The sequence below is a fragment of the Miscanthus floridulus genome, chromosome 19, assembly GCF_019320115.1.
Source record: "Miscanthus floridulus cultivar M001 chromosome 19, ASM1932011v1, whole genome shotgun sequence".
In the NCBI taxonomy this organism is placed as follows: Eukaryota; Viridiplantae; Streptophyta; class Magnoliopsida; order Poales; family Poaceae; genus Miscanthus; species Miscanthus floridulus.
In genome coordinates this window covers 63,689,571-63,705,833 of record NC_089598.1, presented here as the reverse complement: position 1 = coordinate 63,705,833, position 16,263 = coordinate 63,689,571, and positions in this window count along the sequence as shown.

Below are 16,263 nucleotides of genomic sequence, written 5' to 3'. Positions count from 1 at the left end.
TGTCCGGGTCCCTATAGCCACAGAATCAATGTACAAAGACCAACTGCTCCCTCCGAGCCTCGACTATCCACTTTGGGGTCCCTGTAGCCTCGGGACTCACGCCCACCGAGCCCCCAACAATGGTTCAGCGTCTGCACCAACTAGGCCTCAGCTCTCTACGTTGTCAATAGACAGCGACCGGCACATCATCCACAGTACGCACCATACCCTATGTCAAGCCGCAGGAGCTCCCACGTCGCATAGGATCAGGCGTGACTGGCGCGTCGCTCTAGTGCACCGAGGACAAGGCCGCTCCACCGACCATGCCGCCATAGTGATGAGCTACAAGGCTTGGACATGTCGCCTCTGCTCACAAAATGCCACATAGCAAATCCATGTACTACCCCCGTGCCTCCCTTCGACTATAAAAGGGAGTGACCGGGGCTGCTTCTAGGGGGACACAGAGACACATAGGTACAAGCAACGCACAACGCTCTGTAACACACATGCTTCCTCACTGTAAGAGATCAACATCTCAAGCAACCCACGCCACTCCATGCAGAGACCTGGGACTAGCTCCCTCTCTCACTCAGCTTGTAAGCCCCTACTACAAGCACCTCGGTGCAGGGAATACAAGATCACTCACTTAGACTGGACGTAGGGCACCTATTGCCTGAACCAGTATAAACCTTGTGTCTCTTTGCATCACCATCCGGGATTAGGGGCATGCAGTACAGTTTCACTAGTCGGTTGAGGACCCACCGGGCCCAAAACACCAACACCAGCGTTCATCGGTGAGAGGCCAGAGAAGTAGGAAAGTTGGTCATGGGGTTGCGCCTGCAAGGAGAGGAAGAAGGTGGAGGTCATTGAGGAGGAGCTCCGGAAGCTTGTGTAGCGTGGTCATTACAGGGTGTGGGTGTTCCACACCCTCTACTGCCACTGGGTTGCACCATTGGTAGAGAGGACACGGCTGATGTGGTTGTACAGCGGCCTGTCATACCTGGACCACGCATCGTCGAAGGATCTGCTCGACGATGAGGTCTGGAGTCACCTTGGCCGGGTGCTGTAGCTGAAGCCCAACAAGAGGGTCGAGGGGAAGCATGTGCCCTTCAACTCTGTGATCATGTCCAGACTGGTATGCTCCCTTCTCCTTAGCCCATACTTCTTCCTCTGCTTTTCCTATTTTTTGATTTGGAGCCACACATCCCATAGGAGCTTAGAGTTTACAAGTCCCGGCCGCACCTTCCCAAGGGTCCGAAGGGCGTGGCTCGGTAGGCCACTCAGAAGGAGGTGGCAGACGCCAGGAAGAAGAAGAAGGTTGAGGTGGTTCATCGGAAGTACAAGAAGGAGAAGGAGGTTGCCCGGCGTGTGAAGGCTGGGGAGAGGAAGAGCGACGTCGAGTCCGAGCTTGAGTCGGAGGATCCCACAGATGTGGACGATATGGTTTTCTCCGAGGAGGAGGAAAGCTAGGAGGTCGTTGTGACCTCAGCGGAGCATCGCGACCCTGCGGCAATGTCTGTTGGTGATGAGCTGGAGGTCGCACAGCGCGCAGTGGTTCTCGCTTCGAGGACGCATGCGGCGAGCGTGGAAACCGTCGGTCAGCAGGAGGCAAAGTGGATGCGATCACTATGCCCCTTACTGGTGTCGCCGGTCCTGTCCCCGCCTGCCACAGATGTGGCCAAGCAAACCAGGTGGTCCAAGGAGCGGACTGGCACTAGTGCATCACCGGGAGCAGTGCCAGCGCACGACTCACGGCCGGAGGATGCCCCACCTGTCGTGGACACGGCCGAGCATGCCAGGCGGTCCGAGGAGCCGACAGGAACTAGTGCATCACGTGACTTGTAGCCAGAAGTTGCTCCGCCGGCTGCTCCGGTCGAGGAGTCCTGAGCCGAGGGTCACAGCGACCAATAGGCCGTGTAAGAGCTGGTTAGGAGGACTCTGCCCTCGGCTAAGGTGAGGGGGCATGGGTCGCAGCCTAGGAGTGGTCCTGGCCCTATAGGCCCATTGACGCCGGGTCCTGCCTTCAGAGTCATGCCGCTCACCTCCTGGTATGTTTTCCTTTGTCCCTTTTCAATCTTTTGCTATAGAGTCTTTTTGGAGCGTGACTTATCTGCACCCTCTGTCAGTGGCCGGGCGATGATGGGGTTGAGTATCACCCCAAACCCCATGCAGGAGGCATGGAGGCCCACCCTACAGCTTGTCGCGGTGAGTGGTGGAGGGAACAGGGTGGCGGCGGTGAGCCCTTCCTTTCTAGGGGTGGTTGTTGCTATAGTGATAGCGGTGGCAGCGGTATTGGCGGCGATTTTGGTGTCGATGGCGGAGGTCGCGTCGAAGGTAACCCTTGCGGCCCCTCCTCCATCAGCTGCAGCAGAAGAGGAGAGGGAGACCGAGCAGAAGGCGCCGGGGGGAGATGTGGTCAGGGTGGAGTCTGAACACCCGGTGGTGGTCCACGTGACCGAGGTGGTCGACATTGCATCCGACGACGAGGTGGAAGGTGTGGCGGAGCCATAGGTGTCGTCGCGGGAGCTAGCGGTGGTCCAGTCGGAGGCTGGGTCCTCTGGCGGGCTATCGGAGGGCGACCTAGAGTGGCCCTGCCCTGAGGACCCAGCAAAGGTGCGGTTCATGCTTTGGGATTCCTAGAAGTGTCAGTTCTCGGACATCCTTGGGAAGCAAGGGCATGCCACGGTGTACGAACTCGCCAACCTGTCCGCCAAGCTCAGAGATGCCCAGGAGTGGGTTAAGTCCACTCAACAGTTAGTCAAGGTTGACCTGTAGCTTGCCGCGGAGGTGAGTTTCATGTACTTGTTCTTGACCTCTAAATCTTTTGTTGGTTGCCTTAGCATGCTTTGTTTTTCGTAGAGTCTGAAGGGGATGTCATCCCGCAAGTCCTGTTTCCTTCAAATGGAGTGTGCACGGATGGCTGAGCTTGAGTGTTGGCTAAAGTCCACTCACCATGAGTCCTAGGACCGGGGGGCCGAGGTGACCATGGCATGGGTGGAGGGGCAGCGTGCAGCAGAGCGGGTGACTGCCGCAGAGCAGGGGCTCAAGGCGGCGAAGGCCCTCAAGGTGGAGACCGAGGCGGGGTTGTGGACATCCCTGGCGAACACCGAGGCAGTGCTTCAAGAGTCCCTAGCGGACCTTGAGTCAGAGCAGAGCAGCCTAGAGTTGGTGCAGAAGGACCTGGAGTCAGAGCGAAAGGCCTGGTCGAAGGCAGACCAGGAGGTGCTTTGCGCTCCGGGGCCAGGTCATGGGGATGGAGGAGGCAAACGCCCGGCTGTGCGCGTGGCGACTCGACAGGCAGAGGAATTCTCCGTCCTTGAGAACTTCCATGTTGGTACGTACCTTTTCTATTTTTCATCGTGTTGGTTTTTCCTTCAACCTATTTCTAAGCTTGCCGTCCTTCTTTCAGAGCTGGGTGGAAGGGTGAAGACGCTGGAGCAAGATTTGGAGACGATCAAGGCGACCTTCAGCCAAAATGTAGAGGAGCTGGCCAAGTCCCATGAAGAGTGACATGCTCTCAAGGGGGATCCTGACTAGATCCGCAATGTTGCCCAGCTCGTCGTCTCGGAAGTCTTTGGGTCGACGCCAAGCACTAGTGTGCCCATCGTCCAGCTGGCAGAGGTCCCGGATGTAGTCTGGGACCTTATCAGGAGCGGGATGTTCTACGGAGAATCAGTGGTGCTGATTTCGGTGGCGACGCACCACCGAACCTAGACTTTGCTACTATCTGTAGTGGGTATGCTGAAGGCTTGAGCATGGAGGACATGCAATCGATCGGGGAGAGCTTGCTGCCGCATGCAAGGTCGGTGGCAGAGCAAGTCTCTACTGAGTGGGTGATGGACGTCTGTCATGAAGACATGGCGAGAAGCATGTGTGGGGAGGATGCTGCCTAGTCTATGGATGGCGTGGAGCCTGGGTCGGAGGTGGATGTTGCCCCGGCTTCGACCGAGCCATATGTCATGCCACTAGGGAGTGAGCAACCCACGCCTTCATCGGTCGCGCTGACAGTAGATGCCGCCGGGCCGGTCCAATAGCTTGTAAAATATAAGTAGTTTAGTGAGTGTTAAAGGTTTAAGTTTGTGGGGGAGCCTTTGTGTAAACGTTCCTGTGTGCTTAATGACTACAGTCTGTTTCATTTTCTATAATGGAGTCACTCCATTCGGGGAAGCTTATTCCCCTTTTGTTCCTTAGTTTTTCCTTAGCATAATTTTGTTCTTTATTCTTTCTTTCTCATACCTGCCCATTTGTCCCATAGGCTGCGACCTTGGGAGCCCAGGGCGTGGCCCGCGAGGCTCGGCTGCTCGTAACCGTAGGGAAAGGCGGGGTGTGATCGGTCGGAATGTTTTTAAAGTGAAGCTATGTAAGGCAAATTAAAGGAACAAACTATCCTTTTGGTTGGGTAGGAAGGAATTTCACCATATGATAGTAAACAAAACAGAAAGGTAGTAGTGTACCCTAGTGGAGCCCCCGAGCTCCCCGGGCCGAAAAAGTGTTCAGGTCGAGGTGCTTTTATAGGAGCATACGCTAAGTAAACAATGGTAAGACTAAAACTTAGGGGGGAAAGCGACATAGTTGTTCCAAGCATTCGGAGAGAAGGGTGTCATTGTTGTCCTTTGGTCGGTAGGCGTTCGGTTGGATCACTTCATCCTTCAGTCGTCCGGATCCTTGCCCGCTATGCCTCCTTTCTCGGTCGTTGCTTCTTTGCCTTTTTCTTTCTTTGGCCTGCCAGCCTACCATAGAAGGCGCTTGAGGAGCTGGCAGTCCTTGTAGAGGTGTTTGATGGGGTAGTCGTGGTTGGTGCACGGGCTTTCCATGAGCTCATGGAAGTGGCCCAAAGGGTCCTGCTAGGGCTGCATGCCAACATGATCAGCCATGGCGTCCAACGTGGAGTTGGCCGGTCGGTTGCGATCCTTTCTGTTCTTTTTCCCCTCTGCATGGAGGGGCCCTCGTCCTGATCCTGGCATTTGGCCTTTCCTTTTCCCCGGCCTCCATTGGAGCACGGCAGGAGCGGCGAGAGCTGGAGGTTTTGGACATAGGTCTACGGTCCCAGGCCATCAGGGCTGGGACTCCGGTCGCTGCTGCGTGTGTTTCGGTTTGGCCCGAGCCGCACGTAGATAGGCGGTCGGTACGGAGCAGTCTTCAAGTCAAGGCGAGGTGCCAATGCGGCCTCCTGTGCCGTGCTCGGTGGCTATCGTGGTGATCGGGTGAAGCGACCCATCTGTTGCATCCCCATTCCCCTGGTGGGGAGTGAGCTCATGAGTTGGCGTCGCGATACAGAGCTCTTCGCTTGTTGCACGGCAGCGGTCTCCACTAGTGCCCAGAGGTTTCAGTGGATCGCCTGTTCATGAGGGTCATTCGGCCCGGACAGGTCGCGCAGAAGCATTGCCGCAGCGGCGATGTTCTGACTGGCTCGAGCGAACTATGGGGGATCGGTCCCCCTGTCCATGGTGTTGCGCTGGACCTGACGGGCATGACCCCAGGCGTCGCTTGCTGGTCTATGCGCACGGGGCGCAGTGTGGTGCGCCGAGCACACTGGCGTAGTCGGTGGCTAATGTAGCCATTGTTGTCGTAGTGCCTTGCCATGCTCCCGTGTGAGCCCAAGGGTCTCCGCATGAGAGTCCGGTGAGGTGTGAGTCTGTGAGGACTCTACTTCCGCCGGTGGGTGTCCCAGAGCGTCCGCCATGGCACACTCCTAGGACAGACGGTGGCTAGGCTCCATGTCACCGATGCTAGAGCCATCACTCTCGCCATCGTCATCCATGAGGTCAAGGAAACAGGTGGGAGCATAGTCCACCATTCCCACGAATTCGAATGCGCGAGGGGGCGGCGCTGGCATCCTTCAAAGCCCCCAGGCGTATGCATCCGTGGAAGACGCGAGGCCGTAGGGGAACCGGTCATATGGCGATCGCATCGGGGACAACGGGGTTCCTCCGGGTAATCGGCGGAAGATAGAGAATAGTAAGTAAATAATAGCATATACATTACTCATAGCGGGGTTTGAGCAGAGAGTTTGCTCGGAAAGAAGCACATATGTTGTGTCATCGAAGTCGTGCGTCCTAGAGTCGATGGAGGGCACCCCTCCAATGGGTGCTGGGACGTGAGCCTCCTCGCGGAGGTGTAGTACGCTGAGTCGGTCAGCGACGAAGTCTAGGCTTTCAAAGAGGAAGGCCTAGGATGGCTCAAAGACAGGTGGAACCCACATCCCAACAGGTGAGAGTGTAGGAAACTCCAGCGAGCCAAAGCGAATTGTATCGCCCGAGCCTGCCATGGCGAGGGTGGCAGAAAAGTGGGCCATCCGATGATCAAAAAGTGTTGAACGTACAGCGTCCTCCCCACGGATGATGCCAACTGCCGGTACAGAATGTGACCAACTAGTGAATATTTGTAGTTTTGCCATATGTTGTGATCAAAGGTGGTCTAGCACTCAATGACACAGGGTTTATACTGGTTCAGGCAACGTGCCCTACGTCCAGTTTGAGTCGGTCGGTGACTTTATTCCTGAGCCCAGGTGCTCGAAGTTTGTAGTGGGGTTACAAATGAGAAGGAGAAAGATGGGGTGTACGAGAGGTCTAGTCGGCTCTGGTCGAAAGCCCAGGATGTCAGATGCACATGGGAGGTCCATCGTCTTGTTTGGGTATGGCAGATATCGGTACCTACATATACTGTTGATGCCCAGAGACATGTGAGGAGTTTTACCATGTGCGCTCAGTATGGTAAATCCCGGCACCCACAACACTGTTGATGCCCAGAGGCATGTGGGGGGCCTTACCATGTGGGAGTCCATGGCGCCCACAACATTGTAGAGAGAAATGTCGGCGCCTACTATACTATTTGTGTCAGGGAGGTTGCAGAGTACAGTTCATGCAGGCATTTAGGGTATGGTCCCTGGTATCGTGGTTTGATTTGTGCGCCCTGCCTGGCTTTCTCCGTTTGTTCCCTGGTCCTTTCCGAGCGGGCATCCCCGGTGGTTGGTCCCAGTCAGCTCTGGTTGCGTCAGTCGGAGAAGAGTGGTGAGCGGGGCTTCTGTGAACCCTGGTTAGAGACGCGGGGTCGGAGTCGGAAGTAGTCCTTAGGCCTGGCCTTCCGATCGAAAAGGCTGTCGGAGGCGACTAGAGTCCGAAGCGAGCGCTCTGGTTAGAGAGGTGGGCTGAAGGTAGCGCTTCGGTCGGAGAGGTGGGCCGAAGGAGTCGACAAGCAAGCGTTGTTCCTCCTCGGCCAGACCTTCTGGTCGGTGACTGGACCGCCCTTTCGTCCTATTGTTTGACTCTTGGGTCGGCCCATGAGTTGCGTGCTGTCTACTTGGGCCGAGACTTGGCGTGAAAGCCAGTCACCGAGGGACCCCGGGTTTATGAACCTGACACTTCTGTTCTTGCTTCTACTATGCTTGATCCTAGCATCCATGCACCGTTCTTCCAACACCTTCATTGGACTTCATTTTCTTCCAATCTTCTGCCACTTGTCTCTTCACTGGTCCCTTTGGCATGTTGGCTTGACCTCATAGCAAGCACTGTTGGGAACTCCCATATTGAGTCATTACTTCTAATACTTGTTGTTGCATAGCTTCAAGCTTCTCCTTGTCGAATGCAGTCAAGGACAATGTAGTTTGGTCCTCTTGATGTATGATGCTAGTGGTCTCCTCATTATGTCCCATCTATTTAGATGAAAAGAGAAGGTTCAGAATAGAGACAAGGTTTTCACAATAGAACAAAGGCCAAAGTGAGCATAACTTTTAGCAAATATCAAGGTTAGAGAGAAAGCAAGAATTAAGCAGAGATGAAAGCATGCTAAAACATATAGTTCTATCTAGGCTTGTGTCCTACAGTCAGCATTGCTCTAATACCACTTTGTAGCACCCGGTTTTAAGAACAAAACCAGATACACACCATATGTGAGCCCAAGAAGTCAAATCTCACATATAGCTACAAATAAGGGTAATATCAATAGTCAATGCTCAATACATAACGTACTTATAGTATAAAGAACATAACCTTAGATAGCAAACAGCGGAACGACAACTCCGGTCTTGGGGGTGAAGACTCCAATTCCACAGGGACAACTAACTGGTTGATCACAAGCCTAATTCCTCCAAACTCTAGCAATCTAGTACCCATTCAGGATTTTCATCCAAATATTTGAAAAGTAAAGCAAGCGTAAGTACATGTCGTACTCAACAAATATAACATGGGATTCATGAGGCTCAAAAGGGTGACACTAGTGTTAACCGCGATTAGCTTTTAATGAGTCATCTTTTATCAATTGAGTGGCAACAAGTTTATCCACAAGCCCATATAAACACATGATCAGGTAAACATGAATAATGAATAGCATAAGTAGTAATCATTAATGAGCATCTTTATCATCAGTATCATTAGTGTCTATCATCTATTTCATAAGAGTTCCAAGGCCGCTCGTGACCATGAGCATGGCTAATATACCAGTTTACACTCTGTAGAGGATGTACACTTTCATTGTGAGTTGTGATTTACCCTTTCACCCGAGGTAGCTAATCTCTTGACCCACTTCCAAGGAAGGTCGGTAGGGTTCACTATGAAGCCTTTCAAAGGTTCATCTAACAAATTAGGGCCATTAGATTCACTCGGCAAACATATATAGGAACCCCCTATCGAATGGCACAATTCCATCACGGCTATACACATAAGAGTAGAGGTTGTCCTATACCCGATTCGTCAAGCCATTCTTATGCCAATAAAGTAACCTCTAACAAGCTAGAAAAGGTCCTCATATCGAGCTAAAGCCAGAGTCATATAGCCCTCACAGTTGTACTGTAAGTCTCGGATGATCACTTACAGATAAGTCCTTAGGGAGAGAAATCTAGAGCACTATAAAACAACTCAATGCTCTAGCCCCCTGATTCCATGTTGCTAAAAAGCATCTTTTAGTGTTTATTGCATATACCATTAGTCACGTTACAAGATCATGGTTTTAGTTGAGCACTAGCATCATACTACCCAATGCAATAACCTAAAGGTATCAAGGCACAAGGTACAAAGTACTAGGAAATCCTTAGTGGCAATCAAGGTAGACACATGCAGTATGAATTAAGTGATTAACAGTGAATAGGCAATAAGGATGGTCCCATGCTATACTTGCCTTAAACTTAGATCCTTCTTCAAGTCCAAAACTTCAAAGCTTCTTCTTGATTCACCACGTATAACTCACCGACTAAGGATTATGAAATTACGAACCTAACGCAAGTTGAATGGGTCAAATCGGAGTTAAAACGGAGAAGTTATGGCCTAAAGAAAATAGTGACAAAACTGTAATTAACTGAAAACGTATTTTGGATCTAAACCAATGAAACAGAGCTTTCCAAAGAAGAAAGCATAACCTATGATTGCGCTTTGGACCGCGGGTTCTATTATTGAAAAACGTAGGGACTCTTTAGCAAGACGGCCACGCGAAGGGGTATCTTTGCTTTTGGGCCGTCGGATTAGATTTATATGGCCGGGATGGAAGCGGGCGGTGAGAGAAAGAACCTGGCATCGGAATAGGGCCAGCGGTGAGGTATCCGTGGCGGCACCATGGATGGTCTCACCTGCGCTATCGATTAGGAGCCTACGGTGCATGGTTTTCGACGGGAAAGACATAGGAAGAGAGAGAGCGGTGGGGCGAACTTACCAAGGGCAACTACGGGGCCGGAGATAGCTCAAAGACGACGTGCGACTTCGGAAGGTGGACAACGAATGGCGGCGTAGGGTTGCAGCGTGGCTGCGGTGACTCGGTGAGACGGCTGTAGCATTGGAGCTTAGATTGGGAAGGCACGAGCATGGGCATCGCTATTTAAGAGGCTGGCGTAGCTTGGGGCGCTCAGCATCGGCGGAGGACAGGGGCAGCACGGACACGGCCTCCATGGCAGCAGCGGAGTCCGACGTCGTGACGAGGTAGGAGACCGACCTGACAGGGAGGCCCCACCCATCAGCATAAGAGAGAGAGAAGCACGCGGATGCGGCTCGGCTAGGCTGCTGCTCACTACTGGGCCACGCGGGGAGAAGCTGGGCCTACGCGCTGGCGTGTGCCGAAGCGTCAACGGATAGAAGGGAGAAGGGAGTGGGCCTGCGCACGTGTCTGGGCTGCGGGAAGAAATGAGATGGGCCGGCTCAGGAAAGACCTGAGCAGAAGGGAAGAGGCAAGTCCTTTTGGCCAAAAGAGAGGGAGAGCATTTTCCTTTTTAATTTCTTTTCAAATCCAATTCAAATATGAACCAATTCAAATTTGAACACGGTTTAAAATACATTTTTCAGTTCAAATAAAAATGAACAATTTTGGGTAAGCTCCCAAATATAAATTTTACAACTTTAAAAAATACTTTTATTTTCAAATTCTCTTTTTCTTTCTTTTCTTTTTCTTCAAAGTCATTTTTAATTTCATTTGCAAAAGCAATTTTAACCATTTTAAATTTTCAATCAAAACCACTCAATGAAATACATCAAATGCAAGGGCATGTATGCACAAACATGTTGCAAAACCTTATGATGAATTTTAATTAAATAAAAAAAATATTTTCCTATATTTTATGAGCACAAAATTCAGAAATAAATCATTTTATACCTATTTTTAAAAGAGGCAAATTTTAGGGTGTTACATTGTTGCTCTATTCTGTAGCCAAATATAAATTCCTTTGGCCTTTTCTGCTTGCTATAGCTGTCCTCCAACTTTTCTACTCGATTTATGGTATCAACAATCCAATTGTACTCTTTCATAAAGCTAACGATACTATAAGTTGGCCCCACATTGTCTTTGAACCTTGCATTTGGTGCCTCACTTCTGGATGTGGTCTTTATGAAATGGAAGAAGTCATTTTTGTAGTAGACCAGGATAAACATTTTTCCAATTTACCACATTTTGGAAAAGTAGTTATTCCCTTGCAGGTTTCTTTCCTCAATCATTCTCTTCTAAAGTTGTTCAAATTCTTCCACTGTTTGACTATTGTTCATTGTATCTTCGAAGTCTTTATATAGTCCTTCGTTTGCTGCAAACACCTTGACATTTTTATTGTAGCATTTGTTCTTTATGTGGAACAAGCAATTTCTGTGTTTTATGTTTATGAAGACTTGCTCTATTGTTGATTTCATCATGTCTTGGTTTGTGATGATCGTTTCAGGGTGTTTTCCTCCCATTGCTTCAAGGAAAGTTTGAAATACCCACTTAAAAGTGTCCACTGTCTCATCATGCAGGAAAGCACATCCGAAAAGGCAACTTTGCCCATGTCCTGTGATTCCAACAAATGGTGCAAAAGGTAAGTTGTATCAGTTGGTCATATATGTCGTGTCGAAACTTACACATTCTCCATAATCTGCATTATATTTCATAGAAGAACAGTCTATCCAGAACAAATTTCTTACTCTCTTGTCCTCATCTAAATCAAACTTGTAAAAGAAATATGGATCCTCAGTTTGTTTCTTTCTGAAATAATCTAGTACTTGTGTCGTATCTGATCCTTTTAACTTCTCTATTCAGCTTTGTCCTATAGTTGCTGATATCTTTCTTTTTCATCGGTAGAGCTGTAAGCCCCCCTCTCAGATATGATAGAATAGAAACCATTTTCCTAGTCGGGATATTGTTATCGTTTAGAGTCTTGATAAGTCCTTTTTCTATTTATGTCATATACTTGTGACCAGAAAATAGCTTATCCCTGTCTCCAGGGCATAGCTCGTGATTATGCTCTAAATCAAGAGTTTTAATCTTCCATACACCTCCTTCTTCTTTCACCATCATAACACATGGATAATCTAACTTCTACTGAACATTTGTTTTTCTTCTCCTTACCAGTTTCTTTCCAACATCCTTGTCTACTTCAGTTTCTTTTTGCTCTAAAGACTTTGGTTCCTTTTCTTTTCCTTGACGATTGCATCTTATTGTCACTTTGACTACCTCATTATTTCTCTTCTTACTTTGAGTTCTTGTCGTATGTGTTATGCCAACTTGAAATCCGGCTAGGAACGCATAGAAGTTGAAGAAATGGTGATCATCATGCCTAGTCTTAAATTCCATCGATAGTTGTGGGGTGTACTTGTTGTCGATTGGTGCATTGTTGCCTTTAGATGCTGCAACCTGCTCATTTTTTATGAATTGTTCAATCTCTTCCTCCGTGGCTGTCATTTACATATTCATTATCATCTGTTATAGCTGATGTAATATCTGAACTTGTTGGTTCTGTTGCTATGATCTTCAAGTCATTTTCTCCCATTGTTGGTTGATCATCTTGATTTTCATGCTGCACCTATAAATATATTAGCAGCAATCTTAGTTTCTGAGTAATGTCATTTATAATATAAATAAAAAAAATTCAATGTGGACTGAAATAGTTGAAGAGATCATTTTTTATGTACCTCATCAATGTCCATGTTATTGAATACATCAGTTTGCCAATGGTATTGTTGAATTTCATATTTATCATCATCGGCTATGGTTGTCGTTGCTCCATCATCATCAGTGACGATTGTCATTTCTCTATCCTGTTTTTACAAAGATAAGTTTTGCTTTGATGCCAGTACATATTTGTATTGCTTATAAATGTAATCAAATTGGCTCAGCTGTCTATATCTATGAAATTTGTTTTTTACCTCAATATCTATGAAATTTGTTTTTTACCTCAAGTAATTGATCAAAATGGACGGGTGCTTGTATCAAATGCATTAGGGAACCAAATGAATGCTGCAGCAAAATGTAGAATTCAGTAGTTGACATATTTTTATTGTTTATGACTGTATTTTAAATTAGGAGTTATTTTACCACATATATGTCCTTAGTGTTGACACCATTGTTGTTGTATCCTTGCACTTTCTTAGAATTCTGAATCTAATATTGGTGGCTCTGACATTTGCTCCTACCTTGTACCCTTGGTTCCAACATCCAAAAATGCTTGTTTAACCAGTATAATTGCATTAGCAGCAAATACCAGTTGCACTATTTAAAATGTGCAATTTGTTTTTCAGTATTCTGTATTGTTGTTTCCTAAGTTCCTTAATTTATGAATCTGTAATTCTGATTCTTGAATTTGATTGCAGCAAATACTAGCAGTCTTGGATTACATCTTCATGAAGAAGTCGGTGTGCTTACGTTGGCTGTTCAGGTTAGTGGTTCCCCTTCAATCTGTTGGTTGCTTGCCCCTTTTCTCTACTCTGCTTGCCCCCCGTAGAGGAGATCTTCATTTTGATGTGCTGATTGTTTTCTCCTTTCCCCTACTCTGATCTCCACGCAGAGTAGATCTGATCTCCACGCAGATCCTTTCCCCTGTTTTCTTTACTTCTTTCCCAGGTATACCTGTTATATTCATATGGAATTTCTGTTTGTTGGGCTTAAGGGCTACTACATGTTAGTGGGCCTCTCTCTTTCATCTTAGTTATTGGGCTTTTTAATAGCACAAAACTTACATCTAACAAACAACAACAGATCTAGTCTGCGTGGGCCTTTTTTGTTTGATGAAATTTGTATGCTAGTTTCTCCTAAAACGCATGATTTTTTTCCCTGTTGTAATTTGTGTATTTTTTAGACAGTCAACAACCATGTGCTAGCTTCTCCTAAAACACATGGGTTTTTCTGTTGGGATTCGTGTGTTTTTTAGGCAGCCAACAACCATGTGCTAACTTTGCCTAAAACACACGGTTATACAGTAGATAGACTCTTTCTTTTTCCTATTTCATTTTTTTTTTCTTCAAATAAATAAATGATACATGTCGTCCCCATGGGCTAACGTATGCTTGACTGATTGCATGCACGGGCAAACTGAAGCTGTTCCTGTGTGCTGATCGAGTCACAGAACCAAGGAGACTGCCTGAGTGGAATTCACCGTCAACGACCGAATCCATACACGCAGCAACAGGCAAGAAGGAGACGGCCATGAGATCAAACATGTGAAGACATGCAAACTGACTGTGGATTACTTCGGCTTGCAACGTGACGCACGCACATATCGAGCCGCCAGCGAGCTATGCGAGCCACAAGCGAGCCGTCCAAGCCATAGAGCGAGACATGCCAAGCCGCTAGCGAGCCGTCTGAGGCACAAGCGAGCCGTCCGAGTCGTAAGTGAGCCGTCCGACCAACATCCACCTATTCGAACATTATGACACGCTAACTACTCCACTCGGCATCAATCGAACTTAGTCATGTTCTTTATTTTAATTAAAAATTCTATAATACATGTATACCTCTCGATATCTGCATGTATCAACACAATTAATATTGGCAGGGGCCGACAATAGCCCTCATCATCGTCGCCCCGAGGCAGCTCTCATCGATGTCCCGCGTCGTTTGGTCGTCATTATGTTTTGACTCTCGATTCGTCGTTCTAGGTGCCCTCCGCCATCAGCACACCATGTTTCGTTGATTCGTCTTCCACATCATCGAACGCGTCAATAAACTAGGTGTACGGCGATAGCATCATTGGCAACGACTAATCGGGCGCATCATCGATGGACTACTTCAGGCTAGCCATGCCGCTCCCGACAACGTCATAGACAAATACTATTTGAGCAACGTCGGTAGGCATCCTCGGGACAGTCACGATCAAACTCTCATCACGGCTCTCGACCTCCCGCCATCTCTCACCATGGTAACACTCAGACAACAATGGCACCAACATCCCGTTGGATCAGCTAAGTCACTTCAATAATTATTTTCATTATGATACTTTTGGTCTTACTTTCTATTAAATTGGTCTCCAACTTAGTAGAGAGTCCGGGCTACTGCACATAAACAACCATGCGCTCTGGTGCATGCCTGCCTTTTTTCTTTGCGATTTAAATACCTGCATGATATGCCTATGTGTAAAGCTTTGTTAGCAACACCGACTTACGCCACAACCCAATATTGTACGGGTCACACCGTCATATGGCTAGTGTCCTACGCACGGGGACAACAGTCAAGTGGACAAAGTGGATAACACAAAGGGAAAACAATATCAAGGAGAAAAGTGATAAGTCAACTACTTGATAACGACCACCGAGTGGTCCAAGCCCATCTAGACATGTGAATCTATACGAAGCGCCTAACCACAAGAGAGTCTGAAGTACTCGATGGGGTACTTGATCTCAAGTTGGTCTAAGGTAGTCAGTCTATTACTATTTGTGCTTGATCGTAAGAGAGTCCATTGTGCTCGACAAAGTACTTGATCTCAAGCGAGTCCAAAGTATGTTATGAAGTACCATCACTCGAGGGTCCGTTGTGCTTGACGGAGTGCTTGACCTCAAGTGATCGAGATACTCGTTAATATCACCGAAGTACACCATCATGCAAGGGTACGAAGGCTCGACGAAGTTCTTGACCTCAAGTAATCGAAGTACTCATTAATTTTGAAGTGCTATCATGCGAGGGTCCGTTGCGCTCGACGGAGCGCTTGACCTCAAGTAATCAAGGTACTCATTAATATTATCCAAAGTACTATTACAAGAGGCCCATTGTGCTTGGCGGAATGTTCGATCTCCGGTGATCAAAGTACTACAAATCAATAAGTCACAAAGTACTCCTTTTATTTTCACCAAACCCGAATACAATGCTCAGGGCTGCCCTCAAAACATGTTCGCCCGAGTATGATGGCTGGGGGCTATTACTGTTAAGCGGATCGTGCCTGTCACGCTCTTATATTTCAGATAAGTTCTTTTAACTTTTCAAGTTTTATTTCTTGCAATCTTTTACTCTACTCTCAACTCGGTTACCTGCTAACCCAAATAGAGAGTCAGGGGCTACTACAATACTCATATCATATAACCAAAAAGTTGCTGGACTACAACAAATCGAGTTATTTATCAAGTGTGTTGTATACAAGGGACTAACACATGGAAGACCGCTCGAGTCTCAGCTGCTAACGTCCCTAACAAATTCTGCGCACTTCGTTTGGTTATATTGATTAATTTCCATTCTCGCTAAAAATTAAAATAAACAATTTTATTGTCCTATTTTTCTTTTAAGCAATTTTCTCTATTAAACCCCTCAAGTATGTAATCAGGGTTGGTTGCTAATTATTTTGTTTTGAGGATTTGAAACATGATACATTCAGAAGCTCCATCGTCAACCCTGAATTACAATAGGGGGCTCTATCGTTCATCCACCCGAACACATGTTCAATAGGGGGCTCTATCGTTCATCCACCCGAACACATGTTCGGGCCTCGACATTGACATTATCATCTGCTAAGCAACTCTAAATGTTTAAAGTCTACTACGCGGAATACATAGTACGGCGGACCACTCGAGTCCCGAATGCTATAAATTCCCAAATATGACTTAAGCATGTTAGATAGCTAACGAAAAATACAGAAAGTCACCG